The sequence below is a fragment of the Danio rerio genome, chromosome 4 (genome assembly GCF_049306965.1).
Source record: "Danio rerio strain Tuebingen ecotype United States chromosome 4, GRCz12tu, whole genome shotgun sequence".
NCBI classification, from domain to species: Eukaryota; Metazoa; Chordata; class Actinopteri; order Cypriniformes; family Danionidae; genus Danio; species Danio rerio.
Genome location: NC_133179.1, coordinates 32,902,132 through 32,925,000, shown reverse-complemented (window position 1 = coordinate 32,925,000; position 22,869 = coordinate 32,902,132). Strand labels below are relative to the sequence as shown.

Genomic DNA, 22,869 nt, shown 5'->3' with positions numbered 1-22,869 from the left:
TGTGAAAAAGGAAAATATATGGAAAAACATGAGAGGGAAAATAATAGAAACAAGATTGGAATGTTTTGAATATTTTATAAGACACAAGGCAATTTTTACTGAGTGCATTTTAACAAAGATACAGATAGAACAAAATGCAACATATAAGGTTTGTTTTCAAGAAAATGAAGGAATTTTACACCTGTTTTTATACTGTAAAGAATTAGAAGATTTTTACATGAAATGCAAAAAAATGCTAAAAGATTTATTGAAAGATTCGGATGTAGAACATTTGCAATGGAATACTCTAGTAATGTTCGGATGGAATATAGAAAACAAAAACAAAAAGTTTGTAAATCTTCTTATAATAATGATTTAAAAATGTGTGTGGGAAAGAAGAAATGTAGCAAAACAGAAAAAAATTGTTTTAAATGTGTGGAATGTACTAAAAAGGAAAATGAAAAGATGCATAGAAAGACTGTACTGGTATTTTAAAGGAGAATATATGATGCCAAGCTTTTATGATGTGTTTAATGATGAAGTGTATAATGTTTTAAATGGTTTAAAGTGGAAGATGCCCAAAGAGGATGTTATTCTATGAAGAATGTTTATTTTAATGTATTTGTTTCGTGAAATGTCTGAGGTTTTTTTAAATGTTAATGTAATGTGATGATCTTTTGAAAAAAAAAAAAAAAAAAACTCGGAAGCAGGTTAGGGCCTGGTTAGTACTTGGATGGGAGACCGCGTGGGGATACCAGGTGCTGTAAGCTTTTTGAATTCCTTCATTTGTGTCTAGTATTGTTTATGGTATATATTGTATTTGGGAGAGGTAAACACAGGTAAACAATTGAGGGGCACAAGGGAGTTGTTTCTGTCGGTGCTGTGTCAATGCAAGCTGAGCTCCTGGTGCTGCGCCTGTTTTTAATAGCCAACTCTTGACAGCTGTTCTCGTTTACAGCCATACCACCCTGAGCACGCCCTCTAGTGTGATTTTGGTTTGTTGCACAGAAGGAAGTCTGAGGTGGCAGTAGACAGTGTCAACTGTTTGGGGTTTGGACACTTAAACAATGGACTTTATGGAAAACGAACAAGGAATGGCCTACACAAATGAGACAGCACATGGAGCACAAGGATCAGAGACAAGCATGACAGAAACAACACTAAATGAAGAAATTGAAGAAAGCAGTAATGAAACATGGGCATCGGTAGTATCAAGGAGAAAGTAGGAAGGAAAAGCAAGAGGACAAGTACTGAAAAAGGAACTATAATCGACTGTGACTGCTGAAGAAAGTGAAGGACAAAGAAATTAATCAACATAAAAACAACAGCTGATCAACAAGATCTTTAAACAAACAAGATACCAGAGAGAATATAAAAAGGAAGCTACTGTAACACTGACGGTAAGAGACATAAAGAATATAACAATAAGCATGATCATTAAAAGCTGTGGAACATAAAGCTGGAAATGGGAAGTTAATCGGATTGAGAAAAAAATAATGAATATGAAATGAAAATGGAGAGCGAAAGAGACTGTGACTCATTGTGGAATGGACTAATGCTAAATGGACAAGAATGTGAGATAAAAAAAGTTGTGTGCAACAGAGAGAATGGTTTCATTTATAAACCTACCCGGTTACATTCAAGATGAAAAAATTGCTAATAAACTGAACAACTGGGGAGTTACTCCAATACAGCCAATCAGAAGACGGTGTTATCCTGGGACATCGGTGGCAGATGGAACAAGATTTGTCTAGGTAAAGTTCCCTAAGGAAGTCAAATATTTACCTTATACTGTCAAATTCATGACAGAAGAAGGGATGCATTACTTTCGAGTTATACATGTCAACCAAGTAAAAACGTGTAGGATCTGTTTTAGCACAGAACATGAGAAGAAAGACTGTCCAAACTTTAAGTGCAGAGAATGTCTTCAGCAGGGGCATTATGCACGGGACTGTGAAGCCGAGAGAAGACAAAACGGAGATGCATCTGTACAAATAAGGAGGGGAAAGAGAATGAAAATATGGAAATACAACAAACTGATGAAAATATTACAATAGAAAGGAAAGAAGATGAAAGAACAGAAGACAACAGTACACTTCAGGAGGATGACAGAAATGAGCAAAAAAGAAGAGGAATGGAAATGAGAGAAGAAGCAAATAAGGAGCAGACTTAAACTAACAATAAAAATTCTGATGAACAAGAAGAGATGGACTATATAGGACTGGACAAAGAAAAAGGACATAAAAAAGAAAAGATTGAAGACAATGGAATGTAGAATTAGTAGGTAAGAGGTATGGATATTGGAGAAATTAACTACAGACTGGGGAAGGAAAGACGGACCAAGGGGGCAAAAAATAGAAACACAAGTCATTTAAATATTGAACAAGTATTAAAACAGCAAAAATTCTGAAGAGAGGAGATAAAAGGAAGACTGGAGGGGAAAAAATTGACAAAGGTGGAGCAAGAAGCAAACTTTTTAGTAGTGATGAGACAGATTAAGATATGGTTTTTGGTTCATCCAATAATAATCCTAATGAGTACAGTATGTTTTGCATCGTTGAACATAAGAGGAGTATCCAAATGTCAAAAGTTTGAAAGATTAATGTGTTTGTACACATAATATACATGCACCAAATGAGGAAAAAGAAAAATACAAATTCTTTGAGGAAATGGAAAGGTTAATGGAGGAGAAAGAAAATATGTACATTTTAGGAGATTTCAATATTGCAAAGCAAAAAAATAGAAATAGAAGATTCAATGGATTTAAGAACAGGAGAAGTGAACTACAGAAAATAATGAGTAAACACAATTTGGTGGATGTGTGGAGAGAAATGAATGGGATGAAAAGAGATTATTCAAGGAGACAAATTGCAAACAGGATTTTAAAACGAAGTAGAATTGACCTGTTTTTATGTAAAAAAAACAGAAGAAAAATATGTCACAAAGGCGTCATATCAAATGTATAGTAAGAGTGATCATGGGTTTTTATGGATAATGATGAATTTTAGAGAGATTGAAAGGGGACCAGGAGTGTGGATATCAAACATGGAATTACTAAAACTAGAAATGTATAAAACAGAAATAGAAAGCATAATAATTAATAGTGTGAAAGATGAAATATTTGAAATGGATAAAAGTTTTTGGTGGGAAAATTTAAAGAATGTAATAAAAATATTCAATTAATTTGTCTAAAAAATACAAAGAGCGAATAAAATAAAATAAACAAAAATTAGAAAAGAATGGGATGAAGAAATGAGTTAAGTAAATGAGGAAAATATAGAAAACATAATTGAATTACAGGAAGCATTGAGGAAAATAGAAGAAGAAAAATGTAAGGGAGCAATTATTAAGAGCAGAGCAAAACATATTGTGGAAGGAGAAAGAAGAAATAAATATTTTTTTTGAGTTGGAAAAAACTAAACAGAGAGCAGGGGCCGTAGCGAAGATGTGCTCACGATGTCATGGCGAATTGGCCGATGGTGGCGATTCGCCATGTAGAGCGGCGGCCTGGCAATCGATTGATCTGGGCCGGAGGTTGCCGAATCTAGGGCGCGGTTCGAGTTTGTTGCAGGCTATGCTGCGGTTGGATGGAAGCTCGTCCTCGGCGTCTGGAGGAGCGGCAGCGTGTCGGGCCCAAGTTAAGACCGCGGCCTCTGTTAATATGCTCTGCCGAGTGCTGATGCGCTGAATGTCGGCTTGGAGTTTGCAGGAGGAGCAGTGTCATCCCAATGGAAATTTGCTGTTTGGACAAGGTTACAGCGATTGGATGTGCCAACGCTGAAGTCGAGAGAAAACGGAGATATAACGTGTTTGACTATTTATAGGGGTTTGCTCTTGAGCTGATTGGATAATAGAATGATTGTGTGTGTGTGTGATGAATTAGCCTAGTCCAGGGGTCAGCAACCCGCGGCTCTAGAGCTGCATGCGGCTCTTTAACGCTGCCCTTGTGGCTCCCTGGAGCTTTTTAAAAAATTTTTGAAAATGGAAAAAGATAGGGGAGGTTAATATTTTTTTTGTTTTAATATGATATTAATGATATTATGATTCTATAGGAGGACAAACATTTTAACATTTTCAAATGCTGTAAAAGTGTGTAGAATTAATATTTAATTTCAACATTTCTGTCAGTGAAGATTTGCGTCATAGCCTGCGACACGTTTCTATCAGCAGGGCGGGATGCCAGGCAGGTGGCTGTTGTAAACAAACCGGGAGATAATAAAGCACAGAAAACAGTTCACAGATGGTGACTACATGAAGGAGTCATTCATCAACATATTAGAACACCTATTTGCAGACTTCAAAAACAAAACTAAGATAATACAAAAAATTTAAGAAATACCTCTCTCCGCTACGACAGTAAAGGAAAGGGCTATTAAAATGGCAGGTAATATCACCGATCAGCAAACCAAGGACATTAATTCAGTCAATTGCCTGTGATGTGACCGATATTCAACGCGCAGGTATGTAAACTCCAATGGGCTGCAAGAAGAAATGATAAAATTAATACCACTGAAAGACCAGAGGCTGTGCTGTGTAAATAAACACCAACCACCTGATTTCAGTGGCTATTTAATCATGAAGGCTCATTATGTATTTTTAGCCAACTTAGTCATTTTTATAGTAGGCTAATATAGCTAATATAGATACATACAGCATGTGTTTCCTTCATTATAAGGCTTATAAAGGCTTTACATTTTTTGTGGCTCCAGATATATTTGTTTTTTGTTTTATTTGGTCCAATATGGCTCTTTCAACATTTTGGGTTGCCGACCCCTGGCCTAGTCAAAGACGAATCATGCTCCTCCCGAAATTTGTTTATAAAACATCACTTATTCATTTTATTTTGTAAATGTGTTATTTTCGAGGCTGATCTCAAAAGTATAATAATTTTAATAATAACCTTCAGCATGAAGTGGGACAGTTTACTGCTGAGTGTGACATGGCAGGGAAAGAAACAGCACCTTTAAGTCAGAATTTGACTGAAAAAAGGTAGCCATCTTGTTTGAAGGAGAGTCCTTTTTTATGATGAATAGAATGTGAGATTAAAAGATGAATCAGTGCAGCGGCAGCAGTAATGCATTTGATGTGATTGTCTGTTGTGGTGAAGGAGCTGAGACAAGGGGCAATATTCTCAATTTACTGCTCAATCTACGTTCCTACTCACACCTATGGTCATCACTGAAAGGACAGGATCTCAGATACAACCGGACACATTTTACAAAGTGTTATGACCCGACTGTTTTGAGTCATAAAGGATAAAAGAGAGATGAGCCAACAAAATAGCCTAAATGCAAATTATTTATTATAAAATGTAACTCAGAACAATCAACAAATGTCTAGGGATAATAATAAAGATGAAGAACTTAGGATATAAATCACAACACTTAAACTACATGATATAAGTAATGCAAAACAAAACCATAAGGTTAAAGAAACAATGAGATGGCAGGTCTTGTTGACATGAGGACTTCTGAGTAGCCACAGCGTCCTAGCATAACAACTTTTTTTATACCCATTGATGAGTAATGCAGGCATCCAATCAGGATTTACCACATACTTCAATCTGGAATCCTTGGATAATCAAAGTGTCTTAATATTATACAACTTAATACCTGTCGCTCTGCCTGAATCATAAAATATTAATCAAGTTTGTATTCCACTCAAAGAAAATGTAGTAAACTAGAAAGAATCTTGAACCTAAAAGTAAAGAAACTTTATTAATAAAAGCTGCAACACAGGACAATTGAATGGGCTTTCTAAACTTGAGGCCCTGGTATACAGCAAACTAACCGTCCTGAAGCTCCACCTTCTTTGATGTGCGGTGTCTTCTCAGTGATTTGTTTCTCAATTAGGGAGTCAGACAGAGAACATCATCCAAACAAACACTAGCTACATAAATATATTGGAGAGTAGAGTACAGATGTATCCGCACCTGTACAATCACTTGCAAAGAGATTTTAAGCCGCAGAGGTGCTGTTTGCCAGATGTTTATGAAATTGTTCTTCTCTTAGGCGCCATCATTGTGTTTACAGTAAACTCGAGGAGCCCAACACATTTACAACCTCACCTACTGCAGTGTTGGAAAACAGTATACCGTCACTCAGCTTTTTTAAACATTATTCAGACATGAAACATCCTGTGTAATGAGAAAATGTTTTGCTGCATTCATGTCACGTGTGAAACTTTTTGTCCATGTGTTTCTTTGAATGAGCGAAACTGTAGACACTGATCAGATCTGTACGGTTTCTCTCCAGTGTGAATCCTCTTTTGTGTTTTCAGATGTGTTCACTGATTAAACCTCTTGTCACAGTTTGAACATTTGTACGGTCTCTCCAGTGTGAATCGTCTGGTGTGGTTTAAAATTTGGAGCTGTAATAAAAGTTTTCTCACACTCAAGCACATATGCTCTTTCACACCAGTGTGGATCTTTATGTGTTCATTAAGGTTTGCTGATCAGTTGAAACTCTTCCCACACTGAGTGCATGTGAATGGTTTCTCTCCAGTGGGGGTCTTCATGTGTTTATTTTGACCTCACTGACTGGAGTGTTTTTCAAGCTGCTGCAAACGATCTGGATGAGCTCACAGAGACTGTATCATCTTATATCATTTTCTGTGAAGACCTGTGTATTCCTCCCTGGACTCAACTCGCATACACCGACAAACCGTGGTTCACTGTAAAAGTTAGACAGCCACATCAGGCCAAAGAGGTTGCTTACAGGAATGGGGAGAGGGCCTTGTATAAGCAGGTCTGATACACACTGGAAAAGGAAATGAGAGTCGCAAAAAGGAACTATTCTGAGAAACTAAGGAGACAGTTCTCTTCCAGCGACTCAGCATCCGTGTGGAAAAGCTTAAAAAACATCACAAACTACAAGACACCATCCCCCAGCACTGTAGACAACAAATGACTTGCAAACGACCTGAATGAGTTTTACTGCTGGTTTAAGAAAAAAACCCATACCCACTCTGAACTGCTCTTCATGCCACCATTAACACCTCCATCACCTCCGCCTCCCCCATACCTGCACTTCAGATCAGTGAAGATTATGTGTGCCAGGTCTTCCGGAAACAAGAGGAAAGAAGCACCAGGCCCAGATTTTATAACACCAGCCTGTTTAAAATCCTGTGCTGACCAACTGGCCCCCATCTTCACCCTGATCTTCAACAGAGATCACTTGAGCTGTGTGATGTGCTCTCCTGCCTCAAACGCTCCACCATCATCCCCATCCCAAAGAAACCTAAACTTAGAGGACTAAATGTCTACAGACCGGTGGTGCTGACATCGGTGGTCATGAAGTCTTTTGAAAAACTAGTGCTAGCCCACCTGAAGGACATCACTGAACCCTCACTGGACTCAGTTCAGTTTGACTACAGAGCAAACAGGTCTGTGAATGATGCAGTCAATATATGACTGCATTATGTTCTGCAACTTCTAGACAGGCCAGGGACCTATGTGAGGATCTTGTTTGTTGACTTCAGCTCAGCTTTTAACACTATCTTTCCAAAACTTATCCTGCCCAAAATAACTCAGCTTTCTGTGTCCACCTCTGTCTGTCAGTGGATCAACAGCTTCCTAACAGACAGGCAGCAGCTGGTGAAGCTGGGAAAATTCTCATCCAGTATCTGCACAATTAGCACTGGCACACCCCAGGGGTCTGTTCTTTCCCCATTGCTTCTCTCCCTGTACACAAATGACTGCACTTCAAAGGACTCCTCTGTCAAACTCCTGAAGTTTGCAGATGACACTACACTTATTGGCCTCTTTCAGGACAGTGATGAGTCTGCTTACAGACAGGAGGTTAAGGACATGGCTGTCTGGTGTGGTCACAACAACTTGTAGCTCAACACGCTCAAAACAGTGGAGATGATAGTGGACTTCAGGAGAAACCTCCCTGCTCTTCCCCCACTGAGCATAATAGACAGCATTGTGGCAGCAGTGGAGACATTCGGGTTCCTGGGCACCACTATCTCTCAGGACCTGAAGTGGGACACTCACATTGACTCCATTGTCAAAAAAGCTCAACAGAGGATGTACTTTCTTCGTCAGCTGAGGAAGATCAACCTCCTAAAGGAGCTGCTGACACCTCCATCATTGAACCAATCAATGCTCGGACTGCTGAGCGAATCACTTGCACAACCCTCCCTACTCCCCAAGAACTGTACTTATCCAGAGCGAGCAAAAGGGCTGCAAAAATTACTCTGGACCCCTCACTCCCAGCACACTGCCTCTTTGAACTTTTAACATCTGGTCGACGCTACAAAGCAATGCGCACCAGAACAGCTCGACCCAGAAACAGTTTCTTCCCTCAGGCAATCCATCTCATGAACACTTGATAATATTAATAACTGTGGAACCAACATCACTACTCTCTATACACTCTTATACACATATACACTTTTTTAACAACACACTTTACATGCCAATTTGCACATAACAGTTGCACATGTAACGTTGTATATAGGAATATAGTAATAGTAATATAGCTCTACATAAACTTGTCTATTTGAATATTGGCATTAACTACTTACTGTTTTTTTTATATATTTATTATCCGCTTATTGTCCTGTCTCTATAATTCTGTTGCACTGTAGAAGCTCTGTCATGAAAATAAATTCCTGGTATGTGCGAACATACCTGGCAATAAAGCTCAGTCTAATTCTGATTAAGGTCTGAGAAGTTGCTGAAACTCATCCCACACCGAAGCTGCGGTCACACTAGAGTTTGAGCATGCAAAATTCTGTTGTACAGCACTGCAAAAAGGGGCGGGATTAAACAAGATGATTAGACATTAAAAAAGTGAGCGATTGGTCCATATTTTAAATTTCTGTCCAGAGAGGTCATGTTTTGATCTTCAATTGGTCCTACACAGTCAGGTGATGCGATTTTGCAGGTCAGAGTTCACCAAGCTTGAACTTTGTAAGGCAGTGAACTGCGAAACTTGACGCACAAAATTGTATTTCCAGTCTGAAGCATTCGCGTTCGTATGAGAGGAAGTCTATGGGAAGAAAAGTCCAGTGTGACCGCGGCTTAAGTGCAAGTGAATGGTTTCTCTCCAGTGTGGCTCTTTATGTGTAGATTAAGGGATGATGATTGGCTGAAACTCACTGAGTGCATGTGAATTTTTTCTTCAGTGTGGATCCTCGTGTGTTTATTAAGGGATGATGATTGGCTGAAATTCTTCCCACACTGACTGCATGTGAATGGTTTCTCTCCAGTGTGGACCCTCATGTGTTTATTAAGGTGTGATGAGCAGTCAAAACACTTCCCACACTGAGTGCATGTGAATGATTTCTCTCCAGTGTGGATCCTCATGTGTTGATTAAGGGATGATGAGTGGATGAAACTCTTCCCACACTGAGTGCATGTGAATGGTTTCTCTCCAGTGTGGATCATCATGTGTTTATTAAGGGATGATGATCGTCTGAAACTCTTCCCACACTGATTGCATGTAAATGGTTTCTCTCCAGTGTGAATCATCATGTGTAGATTAAAGAATGATGATTGGCTAAAACTCTTCCCACACTGAGTGCATGTGAATGGTTTCTCTTTAGTGTGGATCCTTATATGTTTATTAAGGGATGATGATTGGCTGAAACTCTTCCCACATTGAGTGCATGTAAATGGTTTCTCTCCAGTGTGGACCCTCATGTGTTGATTAAGGTGTGATGATTTGCTAAAACTCTTCCCACACTGAGTGCATGTGAATGATCTCTCTCCAGTGTGGATCCTCATGTGTAGATTAAGGTGTGATGATTGGCTGAAACTCTTCCCACACTGAATGCAAGTGAATGTTTTCTCTCCAGTGTGGATCCTCATGTGAATCTTAAGATTGCCTTTTCTTCCAAAACTCTTTCCACACTGAGTGCAGGTGAAACAATTCTTGTCTCTCCTTTTCAAAATACCATCAGTCTGTAAATGATTTTTTTCCTCAATTTTGACATGATGTTCCTCCTCTTTACTCTCCTCATTCTGTTCAATTAGATCTGAAATAAATAAAAAAAACATCACTTTTCATTTAGTCTTAAAAATCTCATCAAAAGCGTAAAGGTGAAAAGACACTGGAAATATTGGCTACACACACTGTAATTTTGATGCACATTAAATGTAAAATAAATCAGATCATATTTTGTTTAATCCATTAACGTGTACACATTTAAGCAGATTCAATTCAATTCATCTTTATTTATCTAGTGCTTTTACAATGCAAACGGTGTCAAAGACGCTTAACATAGAAGTTATAGTAAATTGAAACATATTTGGTCATATTGATAAGACACAGATTTGAAAGCTGTAAATGGCCTATTTTTATTCGTATATATTCATAATTACAACTAAATGTTTTTTCTAAAACTTGTAAAGCAGACAGGGAATACTTGTTCATTCTGTGCCTGACTCGTAAACACATCAGAAAAAAAAGTTCTGGGGTAACAGCTAAACAAACAGCTGAATATTTGCCTCTCAGACATGAGACATACCTGTACAGCATCTGCATAAAGGCTGGAATGTACACCTTTCCCCTGCTGTTGGGTCATTTTTATCCATTCTGTGGTGATTTTGAGGCTTAATTTGGCCAAAACTCAATTCAATCTGGGCATATTTACTTTTCGTTATATTCATGGCTGTTTTCTTCTATTGGCCTCTATTATAACAACATTTTGTTTATTGCAAAGCCATGACAGCATATAATCATTCATTTATGATTGTTGGGGTTTTCTGTGATGACAGTCAACATTGTCTCATTGGTCTCCACCCATGGCATGGCAAAAAAGGAAATGGGTGAGAGTATAAAGAAAGAGGATTCTCATTTTGTGTCTCTTGTTTTGTTTTCTCAAGTAGTTAGTGCTGAGGGATTTGTGTTTCATTGTGATTATTGTTATATTGTTTGTTTTGTTGTTGATACTGCGTTAAATACTTGCGTTGATACTGCGTTACTGTGTTGTTGATACTGATAAGTGTTTATTATAATTTATATTATTATTATTGTCTAAGACAAACCTTTTCTGGTTCTCACTGTTTGTTATTTAATTTATTTGTTTATTTATTTGTTTATTTTAGAGATGCACCGATGTATCGAACAACAACCGGTATCGGTCGATATAAGCTTTTTCCCCCGCAATCGGCCGATTTTTTAAAAATATCCGATGATCAGTGCCGATATATCCTGTCAATCAAGTTGGGTGGGAATGTGATGCGCTGTGTGTAAAGATGTCTCTTGTCTGGAATTACTTTGAAGAAGGTCACAATGAGGACAAAACTGCAATTTGTAAGCTACGCACAGCAAAAATTTAGCGAGGTGGAACTTCAGTTAAACATTTTAACACAACTAATTTGATTACACACCTTAAATTCTGACATGCGAAGGAATATGAAGAGCTCCTTAAAGCTAAAGCAGTGGCCGCTTTAGCTGCAAAAGTTAAATGCCAAACTCCCTCTATTACGCAAGTGTTTGACAGCGCCCGAAAATTAAAATCTGACACCACGAAAGCGAGTGAAATTACTCCCAAAGTAAAGAAATTTATTACGCTTGACGACCAGCTATTCTCTGTAGAGGAAGACACTGGTCTTCAGTGACTGGTAAGACATCTTGAGCCTCAATACACATTATCAAGTCGGCGTTATTTCGTCGACATCTGCTTACCTGAGATATGCAGCCACGTGGCAGATCATGCTCACAAGCTCCTTCATAACGACTCCGAGAGGAGTTTCACCAGATATTTGGTCTTCAGATGTAAGCCCTACTAGTATGCTTGGTGACACTGCGCAGTGGATTGATTGTGATTTTAACTTAAAGTCTTGCTTCATTTACAAGAATTTACTGGATCTCACACTGCAATGCCGATCTCTCAAGCTTTCACTGACATGTTACGAAAATGAAAAATTGACAGATAAAGAGTGCACTCTGTGGTGGAACATGGCTAAAGCCATGACAGACCGTGAGCTTATGAGTTTGCCCTGCATGGTGCATTCCCTCCAGTTGGCTGTCAACGAAGGCATTTTAAGCCAAAGAAGTGTGACAGAATTGGTCTGTATGCGCCGAAAGATTGTAGGTCACTTTAAGCACTAAAAGCTTGCTTCTTCACGTATACAGTCTGTTCAGTCACAATAGGATCTTCCACTAAAGAGACTTAAACAGGATGTAAATACGAGGTGGAATAGCACCTTTTAAATGATGCAAAGTCTTTTGGAGCAGAAAAGAGCGACTGCTGCTTATGCTGCAGATTACGAGCTACCAGTCACTCTCACTGTGCAGCAGTGGGCACTGATGGAAAGTGTTACTGCACTTCTCTCCTTTTGAACAAATAACTAAAGAGATTAGCAAAGAGGATGCGTCTGCTGCTGATATTATCCCCATTCTCGAGACTTTACAAAGGTTTTTACAAAGGTTACTCATCAAAGAAGCCGACAGTGTACCCGGAGTTAAAACAATGAAAAAAAGCATTGCTGGATTCAGTGCAAAAACACTTTAGAAACACCACTTAAAACCACATGTGCAGTATCGCAACCCTCCTTGACCCGCAATATAAGAACAAGTTTTTTTTAATCTGACATGATACGGCAGATGCATGAATTAATAGTTGAGGGGATTAAAAAACTCGGACATCCTAGAGACAGGGACATGTGTGCAGAATCTAGAAGGTAAGTTCAATATAAAATATAATAATAAGCTATAAAATAGGCTTTTCAATCATTCTCGTTTTTAAAACGTCTGATAATTTTTTAGTTATCATTCAACAAAAGAGGGCTCGCATAGAAGCTAAAGAATCTTCAACAGAATCTATCTCTGCTATATTCAATGAAATAGTTCATGAAAACGGGACTGTGGTGGAGAATGCGAGTGTGTAAACGCAAGATAGCATTTACCTAGCAGAGCCGCTGGTCCCCAGGCACGAGAGCGCACTAACGTACTGGGTTGCTAATCAGGCCCGTCTGCCAGAAGTTGCACAAGTCCCAAAAGAAATACCTGTCCGCTCCTTATACGAACGTCGATAGTGAAAGAACCTTTTAGCTCAGCATCTAATATCCTAAATGAGAAAATAAATTGTTTAAGCAGCGATAAAGCTGAAATGCTGTTATTTGTGAAGAAGTACTTACCCCTTACACTTAAATAAGAGAATTTAATGAGATGTTGTGAGCAGATGTTCAGAATTGTTAATGTTGATGTCACCTAAGAAGTTTGCTGTTCTATGATGAAGAGACATTAACTTTTTTGAGGGAAATTCTAAATGATTGTGAGAAATGCTTTATGATCCAATTAGTCTTTAGTGAATTTCATCAAAAAGTTCAGATTAAAATGTTTGACAGTTATAAAACTTGCTTTATTGTAAAGAAAGTAGGGCTGTAACGATACACCAAACCCACGATTCGGTTCGTATCACCATTTTAGACCCATGATTCGGTTCGTATCACGATTTTAATTTTTTTTTGTGAGGGGTGGGAAAAAAAAAGATTTTTAAAACTATGTTTTATTAAATAACATTTGAAAAATCTTTATAAACTGAACATCAAAGAACAATATTAACTATGCAAATTATTAACAACATAAACAGCCATATCTAAAATAAATAAATAATAAAATAAATAGCCAAATATGACTTTTGTTTTCTTTGTAACAAAATACTGTTGAAAAACCAAACAGAACTATACTCCATTGTGTAGATGGTTAAAGCATGTTGAAAATAATTTTTCAATCAAGTTCTCTTACATAGAAAAAGTAAATTAAATGGCTACTAGGGATGCTCATTTCACTTAATTTTGCTAACGGACAACCGCCTCTCATTAATCGATTATAAACGGTTAACTGGTCAGATTACTATTAATTTTATATTAAACAAATTGACGTGTCTATTTTGTGTCTAACACATTAAATATTGGATTTTTAAAATGCTGGTTTATTTTTAAATGCCATCATATTAATAACAGAATAGAACAACAGAGCATTTTCACGCACCTGCAGTGTTTAGCACAGAAGAGCAGAATAATCTAAATAAAATGAATAAAATAAATAGGACTGCCCTAAATTATTTTCACTTAAATAATTAATTTATATTACAAAACGAAAATACTGACTGATTCTTTTTAATAACCGGCATAGGCTGTTTTTTTCCCAATCATGTGTTTTTTTTCTTCCGTCAAATAAAAATCGCAGACTTTCTCAAATTGCCCGCTCCATGGAAAATATGCATTTATTTAATGTCCCACTGTTGTTATTATTATAATCACAAAACCTTTACATTTTTAATAGAAATCATTATTTTAAAGATTATGTCTTGCTATATGGTTTCCTCTCTCTCCCTCGCGGTTCAAGTGCGCGCTGCGTGATGAAAAGACAACAACAACGTGCGCATATGTGAACTTTTTGTAAACAGTTTTGTTGTTTAAATATGATATTGCATTAACGTGCATACATGCTTTATAAGCTGTAAAATAAAAAGTAAAGCCTATTTGTTGTGTTTATTACGCAGATCCAGGTCAACATCAGCGCTGGTTAGCATAACACATCTGTTTCAAACAGCAATATTCTTCTTCCATTTTGCTTCTTTGGCAAATGTGTCTGTAGGCACGGGTTATACGTTATCATCCCGCAAGTTAAGTATGCCTTTAGTTGAACAAGGGGCCGAAAACAAGGCTCATCTCACTGCCTTTATGTTGACAAGGAAAAAAGAGAAGGAGCGCGGTCCTCTTATGAAACGACTAAATCAGCTGGGTATCGATTGTGCAAAAGTGTTGCTGTCTGTGTTGTTACGATTATAATATTTAATACTATTGTGATATTCAAGATTTGTACATTCATCCAGCTATAGATAACTTAAAACAGCGATTAGACCTTCAGAGCGGCATTAATGCGTCCTGAAGTAATGCGAAATGGCTATAAACTCCAGCAAGATAGAGTGATTATATGCAAAGCCATATACCTTTATCTCTAAATAAAGTATAGCTAAAGAAATGCTAATTTGAACAACGTGTTCTCTTTTTAAAAGACCATTCTTTGTGAAACAAATGTTCAATTAGAGAAAATAAAGTTTTAAATGCATTGTGTTCAGAATGATTGAATTATTGGAATTATTATGGGTGATTAATTTAGTATAAAATCTGCTTCATAATCTGATGCAGTCTCGGTTATAGCCTATGCTGTCTCTCTATAATTTAAGCCTATAATACAGAATTCTAGCCAATGTTTTTTAATAGATTGATTAATTCAATAGATAGATAAATTTTTACAAAACCTGACAACTGAAATGAGGCTCTGTATGAGAAAGTCTGACCTCTCTGATTTATATTTGGTGATTATGTGCACATAGAGTGCACATTTTCGCTTATAAAATATTCTATACACAACTGGTCAAAGGTTTGGGGTCAGTATGATTGTTAAATATGTTAAAATAAGCTTCTCCTGCTCACCAAGGCTGCATTTATTTCATCATAAAAACAGCAAAATTGTGAAATGTTGCACTATAATCAAAAGTAGTTTATCATTTAATTTAATATTTTTTACAAGGGATATTATAGATGAATTTTCACCTTTTATTACTGCAGTCTTCAGTCACCTGATCCTTCAGAATCATTATTATTAATTATTATTATTGTTGTTGTTATTATTATTAATAATATTGTAATTAATGGTAATAGTAATAAAAATTAATAATGTCTGAAATTTTTTTTATGAAACTACATACAATAAGAAAGCAGTTATTTAAAATTTTAATAAATATTTAACAATTAAATTTTTTTTTACATTTATTAAAATGTAGCCTTGAATCATTTTCCTTAAAAAAATTTTTTTATAAAAATGACCCCAAACTCGACCGATACCGCAAATATATATTACGGATGTGACATTTGCAGTAAAAAACTGAAACATATACTTAGAGAAGATATATGTTAACAGTATATTGAAATATCCGTTTATACTTTACTTACCCCTTAGCCATGAAGTTGAGGCATAAAAATTATCAGTCTATACAGGGGTTTTATATTTAAAATGAGGGCAAAATTAATGCGTTACGGACGTGACAAAAAAAAGGACAAAAGTTTTGCGAGATGACATGCTTTGTGGAAATTCTATGAAAAAAAATGCAGAAGAAAACATATATAACACTTAAAAGGATAAGGGTTGGCTCTGCATGGAATATGTGTAATTTGTTTTATTTAGTTTTTAATTTTTGCATTAAGGAGGTAAAACTATCGTTACGGACATGACTTGTCTTCATTACGAACGTGACTTGTTTTCGTTACGAACGTTATTTGTCTTCATTACGGACATGACTGCCCGTGACTTCAAAACTTTAACAAAGACCTAATTCTGGATATCTGTTGGGTGTGAAAACCAACAAACTTTAACCTAAACATCTAAATGGTGAGGTTGCACAATTAATCAAACTTAAATAGATATAACCTTGTTATATTTAATTTGTATTAGGGCATGTGTATTGTTTAAGGTTAACGCGTGTTCAAATGTTCAAACTCAATTCGGAAACAATGTTGCATGGTGCTTTTATACCATGAATAATATAGAATTGATAATAAACATAATCAGTTATAATAGACCTATGTTTATCGAGCTTATGATGTTAGTGTTTCCAGGCGAACTTGAATTGAATCATTGCCCGACTGTTAGTGCGCAAGACCGTGTCTACTTGGAGAATATTCAAAATCTAGTTGTGTCACAGTTATGGCAATATTATATTTGATTACAAAGTTTATTCTAGTTAATGTGTTAGAAGACGGAATATAGTTTAATTTGTCCACTCGCGCTTGCTTTCTTTTTCTCATTGGCAGTCATGTCAGGTTGCAAAAAGTTCATACAGAGGACCAGGGTGAGAAAGTAAGCTTTATTATGTAAAGTTTTGTGTAGGCTATGTTAAACAAACATAGAAAATAGCCATTGGTTGTAGGCATGTACGATGTATGACTATAATGTTTATATTTTAAGGCTGTAGTTTATAACCGATTGTGTGAAATATTTACAGCTGCAGGCGCTATCGATTTTCTAACAAATATAATACTCCTATAATGTAGTTAAATCTTAGATCAATATCAAGATTTTATTCTTATTTTGCCGTCTGTAAAATCATTTTAATGAGCACTCAAGTGCAATTGCCGGGTGCTGGAAATCTTTGAAAATGTTTTCATTTTAAATGTAGGCTATAGCCTATTTTCAAGGTTTAAAAAGTGCTTAGATTTTGGATAAAGTGCTTGGAAAATGAATTGTATCGCTTTGATAATTTATATTTAGAAATAGTTATTTAATGAATAAAATACAAACATATTTATGCTCTGCATGAAATGAAAACTCCGCTGTAGCCTGCGTAAGTGCTTGCAGCCTGACCCGCGCGTGCGCATTTTGGGCAGTGGAAAAAGACCAAATGCATGGAGGTTATTGATTATACACCCTGCGCGCCTCGCGTTTTGCCAGTGCGCTCCAAAGGAAAAAGCATGTTACCTCAGTCCCGTCTTTTTCATTCTTCAATCAAATGAAAGCAGAGGCGGGATTTCCTTTGAGGTGAAAGCAGTGTGTTGTCAAGATGAATATTTATATAGATGCATTATTTATACTACAGACCCAAATCCTTCTGCAGAACGCTTACTGTTAACATAAAGCATAGAAAGGGTGAGTTTTTAACCCCTTTATTGAAAGCACGAAATGTAGTTGGATGAAAATAAAATTTACCAATGGCACAATTCTCATATTTAATAGAAAAACAAAGCAATTTTCTTAAAAATGCGACAAGAGCACATCATAACAATAAAATATAGACCTTAATGAGCAAATTTAAATTGGTTTTGTTATTTTGGTCAAAAGTTAATTTTTTCATGATAAGGTTGACATTTTCATGGGAATTGCTCATACAGTTGCAGTCAGAATTATTAGCCCCCCTGAATTATTAGCACCCCTGTTTATTTTTTCCCCCAGTTTTTGTTTAATGGAGGGAAGATTGTTTCAGCACATTTCTAATCATAATAGTTTTAAAAACTTATTTCTAAGAACTGATTTATTTTATCTTTGCCATAATGACAGTAAATAATATTTTACTTGATATTTTCAAGACACTTCTATACAGCTTAAAGTGACATTTAAAGGCTTAACTAGGTTAATAAGGTGAACTAGGCAGGTTAGGGTAATTAGGCAAGTTATTGTATAACGATGGTTTGTTCTGAAGATTATCGAAAAAAAAAAAAAAACTTAAAGGGGTTAATAATTTTGTCCCAAAATGGATTAAAAAAATTAAAAACTGCTTTCATTCTAGCCAAAATAAAACAAATAAGACTTTCTCCAGAAGAAAAAAATATTATCAGACATACTGTGAAAATGTCCTTGCCTTGTTAAAAATCATTTGGAAAATATTTAAAAGAGAAAAAAGGGGGCTAATAATTCTGACTTCAACTGCATATGCAACCATGTTACCTCAGTCTTTTTCATTCTTCAATCAAATGAAATCAGAGGCAGGGTTTCTAAACTCCAGCAAGTGACAGCAGTGTGTTGTCAAGATGACTACGGCGAACTTTCAATGATGGAGTACAGATTTGTGGTCGCTGATTCAAGTCATCCAGAGTTGTATGCCTACAAATCTTGAATATCATAATGTTATGCTTGAATATGAATGTAATCTCATAACTACGACAACATTGACAGCAACACTCATGCACAATACGGCTCAGCTGATTCAGTCATTTCCTATAGTGACATACAAAAGAGCACCACGCTTCTTTTTTTCTTGTCAACACAAGGCAGTGCGGTGCGCCTCACGTTTCTGGAATGGAAAAGCGTGTTCGCTGTGATCGGCCCCTGATGTGCATCACATATTTGTTAACTCGCAGGACAGTAACACATTCAAACACACGTGCTTACAGATGTATATTGCCAAAGAAGCAAAATGAAAGCATATTCCACAGAGGAGTTGACAAACCAGCGCTGATGCTGATCGCCTGTGCTGCCTGGAGCCGCGTCATAAACTCAACTAGGCTAGGCCTATTGATGATTTAGTGCAGACTGCAACCAACAAACCAACCTTTTTCCATTTGGAAAATTACAGTTAATAATAGTTCTTATATAATATACATTTTTAAATAGCCTACATAACCTAATCTACGAATAAAAAAATTCCAAATATTTTATAATAACTTCGCACCAAACTGAGGCTTTCAATTTACAGCTTATAAAACATGTATGCAAATTCATGCAGTATCACATGTAAATAACAAACTTGTTATATGCTATGTATTAGCCTATACTTTACAAAAAGTATAGGTTCAAAGCCTTATGGTTCATTGTCATTGTCTTTCATTATACACGCAGCGTGCGCGCACATGAACCGCAAGTGAGAAGAGAAAATAGTTGTAATCATAATTAAGACATAATCTTTAAACTAATGACTTCTATGAAAAATGTTAACAGGTTTTGTAATATTAAAACAGCGGAGCATTAATAAAATGCATATTTTTCCATAAAGCAATCTTTTTGAAGTAGCCTAATATTTTTATTTGATGGAAGAAAAAAACATGATTGGACAAACAGCCTATTCCGGTTCTTAAAAAGGATTCAGTCTGTGTTTTCATTTTGTAATCTAAATTTGTCATTTAAGTGAAAAAGATCCAGAGCAGGATTTATTTATTCTTTTTGTTAGTTTATTGTTTTTATATGAAAAAAAAAAAAAAAAACACTGCAGGTGCGTAAAGAGATCTGTTATGTTCTGTATGCTGTTCGCATGTTAAAATAGCCTAAATCAATATTTTAAAATGCAATATTTAATGTGTCACAAAATAGGCATGTCATTTTTTTATTAAAGAATATTTTGACATAATTTGTTAACGGTTGTCGGTTGGCAAAATTAATTGAAATCAGCATTCCTAGTTTGGCATAAATTGTATCTTAACTATTTGATGTATTATTTGATGGTCAGTTAGCCTATCTACAAAATAAACAAAAAGTGCTTTAATACAAGGTGCTGCATCTCCAAAACGCCAAGATTAGGCAATATATAAATTGTTATGTTCTCTTTATTAAACATTTATTTCTGAAATGTTACTAAAGTTGTTTATATTTAACTGTAATGTTCAGTTCTTGATATAACATATGGATATTATGTAAGTCAGTAATTGTAATGCAGCATCATAATGAACAAATATGCACTAGTCAATGGCTTATATTAATAAGTAGTTCAAAAATGGTCTGGTCCGTAACGCAAAATTGTGGTTGTTTAGAGCAAAGACCTGAGATGAGTTGGCGATCACAATTAGCATGGACATATTTTGGCTTTGTATACAAAATTTCATTTTATTTGTGATAATATTTATTCCATAATATAAACTTTTTCATTAAATCGTAACGGAAGTGACACGTGATCGAAGCTGCGTGATGTCTTAAATATGTAGCTCATAAATTAAAAGGGCAGTAATGTTATGAAAAAAGTAAGGGTAATTATTTATACTACAGACTCCAATCCTTCTGCAGAATGATTACCGTTAACATAAAGCATGGAAAAGGTGAGTCTTTAACCACTTTTTTGAAAGCACGAAATGTGGTTGGATGATAAAGAAATTTACCATTGGCACAATCCACATATTTCATGGAAAAACAAACCAATTTCCATAAAAATTCAACAAGAGCACATCATAACAATAAAATATAGACCTTAATGAGCAAATTAAAATTTTTTCATGATAAGGTTGACATTTTCATGGAATTGCTCATATTCATATATATATATATATATATATATCCTTTTTTAATTATAAAGTCGAAAGTTTTATTGAGATGTATTTTTGTTAATTGTGTGGGTTTTGGCAAGTTTGGGTAACAAAACACGAACAACGAAAACAAAAACTTGTTTATAAAGATTTAAGACCTACAACACAAATATTTTAGTAAATTTAAGACTTTTTATTGTATTTAAACCCTGTTTAAATACAATAGTCCTGGTAATTAGTTATTATAATAATATAGTTCTAACTCAGATACTGTCTGTGAGAACTAGTAACAACTATTAGAAACAAGATTAAACCCATAAAGAAGTTGATGAAAAAAGGGTAATTGTGTTCAACGTGACATGCAAATGGAAAGTACTAAACCAACGTTATGACTGTAAGAGCAGATATCTTCTATGATTATACTGTAGGTCAAATATCGTCAGCTCAGTTAAACTTTTTTAATTTATTGTTTTTATTTATTTTATATAGCGCCAGTGCTCAAGGATGCTTTACAGACAGTAGGAGAACAAGAAAAGCAATAACCTTAAGCAAGAAGAGAAAATGGGAGACTAATAATACATAAAATAACGACAAAATAAATGAGAACAAACAACAAGAAAGAAACTCATTCCTGTTTTTCAATGGGTGCTTTTGTGCATTTAGGAGAACTAGGCAGCACACTCAGGGTTGCAAGACGGATTTAATTTAGCATTTATTATTAAAATATATCTGAATGAGGATCAAATTACTAAGTTGGTGTTTGAGAATGAAAACCAACCTGTTTGTTCCTGCAGATCTTCCTGTTTGACTGTGAATGTTTCTTCAATCTTCACATCTTCACTCTCCTCTTTAATAAACGCCATCTTTTTAACAGTGTGGAGATCAGTCGCTTCAGAACGAGTTTTTCTCTGCGTTTGGACACTTTATCCTGTTTAAAATGAACAAAACAATAAAAATGTCCTGTTTAAAATTAATAAAACAATGAACAGAAACAAAATAACTTCTCTTCAACACTTTCTTCAACAGTTTATTTACATGAGAGTAATAGAGTGGAGGAACTATGACGTCAATTGTATGCAAAACCCGGAAGCGAGTTGGCATTTTAGCGCTTCCGGTTCCCTCGTCCCAAAGTCAATGGGTTTTTTGTATGGGGTTTCAGTAAAATCACTTAAATAAGGTCTGTGGAAAACACAAATTCAAGATACTTTCACGTTTTGTTCTACGACATAAAACACATCAGTTACAGCACACTTTTGGATTTTTAAATAAATTATGCTTCTTTAAAAAGACGGTTGCTATCAAGTTGCTAAATGGGACTACATGCGGTGTCGGAGACATTATACGTCATCAAGCTGATCTGGTCTGGAGCACAGCTCGCTTGTGCTGGCCATTTGGATTTTATTTAGTTATTTTCATAAAGAGTATTTTATATTTTGTTGTGTTTTTCTAAATGGGAATTCAGATTGTGTGTAGATAATTCCTTCACTTGTAAAGACTGTCGAGACACATTCATTTGTTGATCATTTATTTTAATTAAACGATATATTGAAGATACTGCTTACTAGTGCTGCCTGTCTCTGTCCTGCTCTCAGTAATGCAAACGTGTGAATAAATGTGTAAAAATACATGCATTTAACAGTTTTTTAACGTGATCAAGAGATTTTAGTCGTCTTTTTTTCTGCATCTGAACACATTTAACTCCGTCATAACTGCAATATTTACACTCCTCCATGAAATGTATAGCAGATGTGACTGTATGAGCTGCTTTTCGCTGTACGTCGTGAGATAAAAAGAATATTGAATGTTGCTCTGTGTCCATGATGGAACTTGCAGGCATTTAATTGTTCCTCCTTACGCCTTATTTCTGTCGTCTTTTAAGGTAAGCGAGCTGTTTGCACGCGAGTGATACACTTATTTAAATATGTCTTATGATAATACTATATAGGCAGATTTATACACGCAGTTTTATAACTTTTGGAACAACCATAAAGCAAAACAGATGTATTTCCCACGTAAAAACGCTTATTATATATATATATATATATATATATATATATATATATATATATATATATATATATATATATATATATATATATATATTATTAATATATACCGTGGATTATAATATAATAAACCGAGAGAATAACTCTTTATCATGGACAATATTTCTAAAAATAAACTTGAAAAGTCGTCTGTTGCAG

General features: G+C 35.6%; 1 protein-coding gene across 1 annotated transcript in view; it reads right to left on the bottom strand.

Moving 5' to 3' along the window:
* LOC137490874 (uncharacterized) overlaps window positions 1–22,869 on the bottom strand; it is a 57,918-nt gene that overhangs the window by 34,407 nt on the left and 642 nt on the right. Inside the window, exons 2-3 of the mRNA XM_073946788.1 lie at window positions 21,444–21,593; window positions 9,086–9,963 (exon numbers count right to left, since the gene is read on the bottom strand). The gene's annotated coding sequence lies outside the window, so the exon portion shown is untranslated. The remainder of the gene's footprint in view (window positions 1–9,085; window positions 9,964–21,443; window positions 21,594–22,869) is intronic.